The sequence below is a fragment of the Rhagoletis zephyria genome, unplaced genomic scaffold (assembly GCF_001687245.7).
Source record: "Rhagoletis zephyria isolate East Lansing unplaced genomic scaffold, Rhagoletis_zephyria_1.1 Rzeph_scaffold_18383, whole genome shotgun sequence".
NCBI classification, from domain to species: Eukaryota; Metazoa; Arthropoda; class Insecta; order Diptera; family Tephritidae; genus Rhagoletis; species Rhagoletis zephyria.
In genome coordinates this window covers 1-8,544 of record NW_016175444.1, presented here as the reverse complement: position 1 = coordinate 8,544, position 8,544 = coordinate 1, and the positions used below count along the sequence as shown (strand labels likewise).

Sequence of the window (8,544 nt, the reverse complement as noted above, 5' to 3'; positions counted from 1 at the left end):
CCATTGTCCTGGTAATTTATTTATTTTATAGTGGACGCCAAATTTCTGTATTTCTTTTAATGTCCTGTATTTGTACCGTATTCGGTGCTTCGACGCCTTAACAGCTCATTTAAATGGCATGCTTATGAACGAGTTTTAAGTGATGTTGGTATATGATCGTAATTTTCTCCATAAACAGTTATTATTTTCTAATCTGAATGCCTATTATTCGAATCGAGGAATACATACAGTGACCAAAATAAAAATTAGGACTCGACGTTTTAGTAAGCTTTGGCTATTTTTTCTCGGTTTATATAATTTTTATTATTTATTTTATGAAATGAAAGTTTTTTTCCTAACAAAAATCATATAACACCAAATTTCCGACTTTGTGCAAAAAACTATAAAAATTAATTTTGCAATATTTCAACAAAATTTAAAAATTTTTAATTCGAATCTTTAGAAAAAATTTGGTTTGCAGTTTTGTAACTTAATAAAATTTAGTATAATAAAATGGTCCAACATACTTACTTTGCATGAAAAAATGCGTTACACGATAAAAAAAAAAAAATCCAAAAATTAAAAAAAAAAAATTTATCGAATATTTTTAACAAATTTTTGGGGGTAAAAATCTCGAGAAAATTATCCTACAAATTTGTGATGTTACTAAAAGGATACTGTTTCAGGGCTAATACATCTAGCATCATTGAAGAAGGCTTTAAAGATCTGTAAGCTGTTGTGGAAAAAATTTGCAAAATTATTTTTTATAATTAATTATTCGGCTCTCATAAATATGGTCACCGTACTTATAGCACATATATGTATATACTCGTAATATTAAGCATTGAAATGGCGTTTATATATATACTTACTGTATGACTTCACGCTCAATCATCTTGCTCTCCGATAGCTGTGTGCCACTGTTTATTTAATTTATTTCTTTTTCGAAGTTTTGTACCAAAATTATTGATTAATATTGATTTACATATGTATTATACATACATACATACATACATACATAAATATGTTGATTACGAATATACTGTAAAACGTGGTCAGCGGAGGTGCGCATTTACACGTGATTAACTTTTATATGGTTTCGTCTGCCTGTGGTCTAACTAAACGAAACAACACAAACATACATACATACATATGTACGCATAATATATTGACTGCATATATGCATATATGTATACAAATAGATATATGTATTTATTATTTTTGTATTTTCCTGCCGGCATATGTCGGCTTTTAACCGCAAAAGCGCGTTCATTTTCATTTTTGCACAAGCAGACAGAGAACCATTCGCGAATGCAATGCAATGCAATGCACAAAAACGGGTCGATAAGACCAAGTCAGAGCAATTATTGCAAGTGGTTATTGCAAAATGCGGCGGTGCTACTAACACGATTATGCTCTAGCAGTGCAGGAAAGACTGAGTAGATACATCGTTACCTAAAGGTGAAAAGGTGCTAAGTCCATTTTTTGAAATTGTTCCGAACAGAAAAAAGAACCTTCTTATCTGTATATTATTTGTCATTTTGCATTAAAAATTCAAAATTGGATAAAANCTCCTTTTCAACACATACCTACTTACTTATGTTTGTTTGTAGGTTCGTACCTAAACAATATTGACGAATTAAAATGAGAAAATTTGAACAATAGTTCTGAACGCTGATATGATCCGCATTTAGAGTTGCTGCAAAGCATGTCACCTCAAGCCGGTTTGCTCATGAGGGTGGGAAGGAAAAGTGGAAATGTTGAAAACTTTCTTCCAAAGCCAAGGGGAAAATATGGGCAAAATCATGCCCTCAGCACGTTTTCATGCGCAAATAAAACGAAGTAATAGTTTTAGGTTTTCGAACTACTGTGGGGAGTAATAATGTGTACAAGGTGATTTTTGTTAAATATTTGCAAGGCTTTTAAAGTTAAAATTTATTTGTTATTGTTTTTTTTTTGTAAATGGTTCATGCTTTCACCAAAACTTTCAAACTTTATACAACTTTACAACTTTATACTTTCGAAAATTTAACAAATGTTCTTTAAAACTTTGAGCTTTCTAATGTGATTTTTTAGAATTTTATTGTTGTGTTAGTTTTATTTACTTTTCCTTGCAAACGGTCTTGCGTATTTTTTCCATAAGAAATTCATGCTGCTTTGAAAAAAATTTCAAAACGCCGTAAAAAAAATTTGAAAAAAACAACGCGATTCCGCAGCAGCTTAAAACATGCACTTTATTATACTAAAATTATTAAATTTACAAAACTGCATAATCAAAAGAATTCTAAAAAATCAGATTAAAAAACTCAAATTTTTAATGAAAATTTGTAAAATTTTTCTAGGCTCTGTTTAAAGTTAGAAAGCTTGATTTATATGGTTTTGCTTAAAGCATGCATCATATTTTTGCGAAAAAAAATTAAAAACTTAAAAATTTAACTCTAAAAACCAGGCAAATATTTAACAAAAATCGCCATGGTCACAGCACAACGGCTAGATTTACTGCATACATCACAACCGTAGTTGTCCTGGCCACTCTATGATAACACCGTGCGGTAAAAACAAGTATAGTAAAATTGCATTTTTTACTTTTCACTCCTTCATCCTTGATAACATGGATAACTGCATGTCTAGCCTGACACCAGCTGGCTTGAGCTCGGCTTCCCTCCCATCAAGGGATGAGCGGGCAGGGGGCTGTGGTTGGAGGGGGGCTCGGTGAACTTTTGCACGGATGCGGCGAAACTTGACGGAAGGGTCGGTGGACGTTTACTTCCAGGGAGCTCTGCATCAACCTCTAATTTAGGCTTCCCGACCACGGCAGTCTTTTTCAGGCATACCATAACACCATCCCTGTATCTGGGAAACTTCTTGACCGATATAAAAAGTATTTATGCCCATTTAAAGAGAACTTAAATACCTTTTATACGACTTATATACTACAACAGTTTTTAAAGAAAATTTTAAATAAACACAATTTAAAAAAAATAATAATGTCTTACGGCGTCTTCGGACTCAATCCGTAGAGCAATGTACGACCAAAATTAAAAAAAAAAGTTGGTGACATTTTCGACAACACTTCTTCTAAAGCCAATAGCCTCTACATATTTCTCGTTTTTTTTTTATACATATTGCAACATTCAATAAAATTTCAGGTTGTTTAATAAAATTTCAGATTGTCCATTTGTCAACACGCTTTCATGAGGCAAACTCGCCGGCCGTCTATTTTGCTCTCTATTACAAAACAGCAATCAGGCCACATTTTGTGTGTACGAAAATACCTGCCTAATGTGCCAGACACATTAACAGCAGCAGCCCATCGCCACAACGCTTGCTCGCATTACTATAAGTTATCGCAGCAGCAACAACACACACACTTTCGCTACAACTTAAAAATGCATTAACGTAAGTATCTACATACAAAACAAAACAAAAGCTTTCGTTGAAATGCGGAAGTGGAAGTGCCGATTTTGCGGATGGTGGACGGACGGACGGACGTAGTTGTTGCTGCAAATGTGGGCCTTTTACTGGTTTCCCCAGTGGGTAACAAAACCACAAGCAGACAGTGAGGCAGACAGACAGACAGACACGGGGATAGACAAAATGCATGATCGATATTCGTGGATGTGCAATTTTACATACATATGTTTGTATGTATGTATGTATGTATGTATGTTTCTTTGTTTGCGTTTTAGTATAAATTAAAAACAAAAACGTTGAATTTTAAATTCGTTTTTGCGCCACTCATTTTTTTTTTTTTTTTTTGTTACTGCTTCTGCCTCTCATTTTTTGCGAATGTATGTGCCGCGCATTCGCAAAGAATGTAATAAATCACTGGTAGTAAGTTTTCGTTGTATTTTGCGCATTAAATTTTTGTTCAAAGGTTGTTGGACAACCTCCTCACTCCTTTTGACTCACTTATGTATGTATGTAAATTCTGAAGTTCTGCACATAAAGTCTGCGACTCGTTTTTTGAGGAAGAATACTTATTTGTTTAATGGCGCGATATCTAAATTCAACGTTTATTTTGTCTGGCTTCGAACTGAACTTGCATCGGCCGCCGTTCGATGCAAACTGTTTTGAGCTGCGCTGATGGCCGCTGGTTTAACTGCAGATTGTGACTGGCTTTTGGCAAGCATTGTATAGAGCAAGCTTTTAGTGCAATCTTTTTTTAATTTTTTATTTTTATTTTAATATCTTTTTTTCCTCTTGCGCTGCTTTTTCCTTGAAGCGAGATGAAAAAGCTGTTGGTTGCAAGCTCAAAGGCGTTAAGTGAAGCAAGAAAATCTACCAAACAACTTGCCATTTGTAATGGGTTGCAAATTTTAATAGCCAAACATTGTTTTTGCGTAGTCGTTTAGTTTTATTTTTAATAGCACTTTAAAATTGAGATTGACTTAAGGTTTTTCCATAAACCCGATGCTAATCATATTCTCAATTTGATAATTGTGATGGATGTTATGTATATGGTACACCCTAATGTTTATGCACATAGGCGCATTTCGATGGCAAAGCTCTTTCTAAAGGATTATCAACTTAAATTGGCGACAAGATAAAGCCGGCATTTTGTCTCTTCCGATAGACTAATTCCGAGTAGGTACACGAGAATGCAGTCAGTAATTATCAATTGAATAACCAGAGAGCCATTTGTCTTCTGTTTATATGATTCATCCGCTTTTTAGCTAAATGATACACCAAGGGCCGGCCTGTGTAAGGTCCTCAGTACCCGCTTACTGCGTTCGGAGTTTACGCACACAGAAATTATACAGTCAGCGTCAAAAGTTAGCATACACCTTTTTTATACAAATATGCATAGTTCATTCTATAACAAAAACCATATAAATCGAAGTTTCACACTTTCAAGAAAATTCACGAAAATTAAAAAAGAGATCATCAAAATTTAAAACTTTTTATTCAGAATCTTTCATTTCAATTTTAGTCTAATAAAGTGGACGTTTCAAATCATTAAATATTCCCGTGATTTTTTACAATATTTTTTGTGTAGGGTTTTGCGCATTTTTCTCCATATAAAAAGATTTTGATCATACTTACTGCATACTCGAAAATTTTCTAAAAATTCTTACTAAGTTTTGTGAACTTTATATAAAAAGTGAAACTTTGATTTGTGTGGTTTATTGTATAGAATGAACTATATTTTCATAAAAATTAATGAACATATTTTTTCATTAAAAAAAAATTATGCATATTATATTATAACAATGTATATACTAACTTTTGACTCTGACAGTAAGTCTCGAAAAAAATTAAAGAGCCTTCTCTCGCCAGTTCGCCCGATACGTTGTTCAATTACACGGTGTAACACTGATCATGAACTTTTTAAGTGACCTAATACAGGTCATAGGGTCTGGTCCAGTAATTCACGAAACGGCGTTTAAAATTTTTGTAACACCCTCAAATTCTCGACTTATTCTTCAAAAACCATTTTTGCAAGACTACCTGGACATAAAAATTCTCAGCTCGGTTATTTTTCACTCAATTTATATATTTAAGTTTTTATATAACCTTGGAAAGAACAATATTTGTACTATTTAAGGACTTTTTATTTTTATTTCTTTATTTAATGCTGACTATTTTTATGAAAGTATAGCTTATTACCTAACAAAAACCATGTAAGTATGAATTTCAAACTTTGTACAGAAATGAGGAAAATTCGGTAAATTTTTAAAAAAATTGCATTAAAGTTTCATACTTTGTAATCAGAATTATTGATTTTTGGCATTTTTTTTTGTTGACGGTGTCAAGCATTTTTTCACTACAAAGTAGTTATTTTCGAAAATTTTTTTATACATATGGAGAAAATAATTTATTTTACTAATATTAAATGGGCTACAAAACGACACACTCAAATATTTTCTAAGAAATCTTATAAAAACGCTCGAAATTTTGATGAAACTTTGTTGAATTTCCCTAAATTTTGTACAAAGTTTGAAATTCGGAATTACATGGAGAAAAAATAAACATTAAAGAATCAAAAGACTTTTGTTTTCGCCAATGTACGTACATAGATACATGTGAGCTATCCATTTCACTTTCGAATTGACCCCATTTGATCTTTTAATTTTTACATGCATAGCAAGAAAAGAATTTATCAACTCTTCCTCTTCGCAGTTTACGCTTTTATGCTCACAGTGAACGTACGAGCAAACATGTACTGACTTACTTACAATACATACATACAAATGTGTGCATATTTTATTTTAGCAAACCAGATGCTGTTGCCCTCCTCCAAAACGACCTTGCTTAACGTCAGCGATGACCAACTTCAATTAGCACCTTTTTTTTAAGAAACCAAAAAAGCGCCTTTAAACAAGTAGCAGCCAAAGCAACAACATTCACTTTGCCACGCAGTATATAGTCGTAGCTTGTCAACGCTTTTGCACCTTATGCACTTATTTTCTTCTGCAGTATTTGTGGAATACCCAGCAGACTTAATGACTCCAATATGCATGAATGTTCAATTTCTTTATGCTTCAAATAGTTGGGCCTTTAAGTTATCTATTTTAAAGTAAAAGTTAAATCATTCGTAAAACTCAACTACAGAAATATCTATGGCATTTATAAAATTGACAAGTGAACGGCCTTAGGACTGAAAAGTAGAAAATAATTTTTTCTAAACCCATAGAATATGTCTTGATAAGTTTTGATTTTAAATTTTTAGCAAAAGTCATTATAAAAAATTTATGAGATTTAGAATGAAAAACGTGATAGACAATGATTTCAATTTGTTAAGTTTTATTAAAAAAATCGAGCTTAATGACTCTTTTCAGAGTTTTATTTACTGCTTGAAAAAAATCGTTATTTCTTGAGTTTTATTTTTTGCTCAGAAAATAAAACTTTCTTTTTGGGTATTTTTTTTTTAACAAATGCACCGGAACGCTCCAGTCCTGAAAGTAGTATCCACTAATGCTATCAGGCCATTTCTAATTGGAATCATTTGGCCCAAAACTTTTTAGGCCATTATTTTTTATTATATTATTTTTTGAGCCATAAATAAAACTCATTAAATAATCATTAAAAATTTTATTTTTTCAAAAATAAAAGTTATAACCGTTAGTGTCCTTGATTTTTTGCTTTATAGCCTTTGTTTTGTGTTTAATTTGGTTGCCTGGGCTACATATGTAACTGCATGAATGGTATGCTTCTTATTTGTTGTTGTTGTTGTTGTTTTTTCTCTTAAGCATTCACTGAATTGTTGCAGGTAACTCCTTTGTAACCCACTCACATTTCCTGTTTACCGAATTGTTGCTTATCGCTACAACTTTTGAACTTTTCAAGGTTAGGAATGTAACAGAATGCACCAGCAAAGTGAGTTGTGTTTATGCTGAAAGTGTTGTCAACAAAAAAAAAAAANAGTAACTGGTATGGTTACTTATCATAAAACGTATGTAATTGCTAAAACATCGATGTTTTCAGGAAGAGTATCAAATTCCAAAAAAAAAAAAGTTAATATATAATTTAAGCATACAAAATTACCTTCATTTGAATTGTTGGAATACGACGTTCATCTATTAGTAAATGAGCAATATGCACTTACAATTTTTTTAAACACCTAATCACCTGCGCTGACTAGCAATTATTCTGCAGACACATTACTTTGAACTTGAACTTCATGGAAGCCCATTCATTAAGTTGTTGAATTACTGTTAATTATACTTTTTCACATGATATATGTATGTATGTACATATGTACCTACATAAGCATAAATCTTTGGCATTTATGTACGTACATACATACATATGTATGTATTGAAGAAACCACATTTCTAAGTTTAAGTATAAATAAGTATGTATAAATATTTTCAAAACAGAAGTTTTAGTGGCATTCATTTGATATCCGTTTTTTTTTTTAAATTTCTCAGGCGAAAAACATTGATTGATCATTGAGATCAGGTTACTCTTATCATCGGAGTGCATATGAGCAAATCTTTCGACTTTTACATTTTTCGACAAAAACGTGTTTTTGGCCGAAAATGGAGGCACACTTATCTTAGAAAATGCATTGTTTTCAGATTCGTAGAAATCCGATTCCAACGCATTAAATTTGTATACCCGAGCGCACTTTTGCACAGGGTATTAACACAAAATCAGCTGATCTAGTAACACCACCTTATATAAATTCGCCCTGGCCGCAATTGTGTTTACTCTGACGGATTTCACTACGTCAACTTTACAGCTATTCACTTACCGCCGACCGCTCTACCGTCATCCGCTCTAATTCTGGGTAGAGCTGAAATCGGACTGTAACCATGCCCCCCATATAACGGTATTTTCGAAAAATGCAAAAACTATGATATTTAAGTAAATATTTAAGTAAATATTGGTTCCAAATTGTTGAAAATTAGCATGCCAAGTAGAATTTCGGTGCAAAATAATATTATTATGACATTTTTGGAAAAGGGGCGTGACCGACGCCCACTTATGATGAAATACTGTATCTTAGTAGTCGCTTCACCTATCCTTACCAAACTCGGTACGAGCCTTTCTTAGGATCCAGAGTTTACCAGACATTTGTTGTAACTGTAGCACTCGTCTTCTTTGATTCAGATGTTT

The 8,544-nt window shown here is 32.6% G+C and overlaps 1 long non-coding RNA gene across 2 annotated transcripts; it reads right to left on the bottom strand.

The window, feature by feature from the left end:
• Positions 1-837: 837 nt before the first annotated feature.
• Positions 838-4,070, bottom strand: LOC108380148 (uncharacterized). Of its 2 annotated transcripts, XR_001849539.1 has the most exons (3): positions 3,892-4,070; positions 994-1,097; positions 838-918 (listed from the first exon to the last, which is right to left on the bottom strand). It is a non-coding gene; the product is annotated as an uncharacterized LOC108380148 (long non-coding RNA). The 2 variants fall into 2 exon arrangements; XR_001849538.1 differs by lacking the exon at positions 838-918 and having other exon boundaries at positions 990-1,097; positions 3,960-4,070.
• Positions 4,071-8,544: the final 4,474 nt, after the last annotated feature.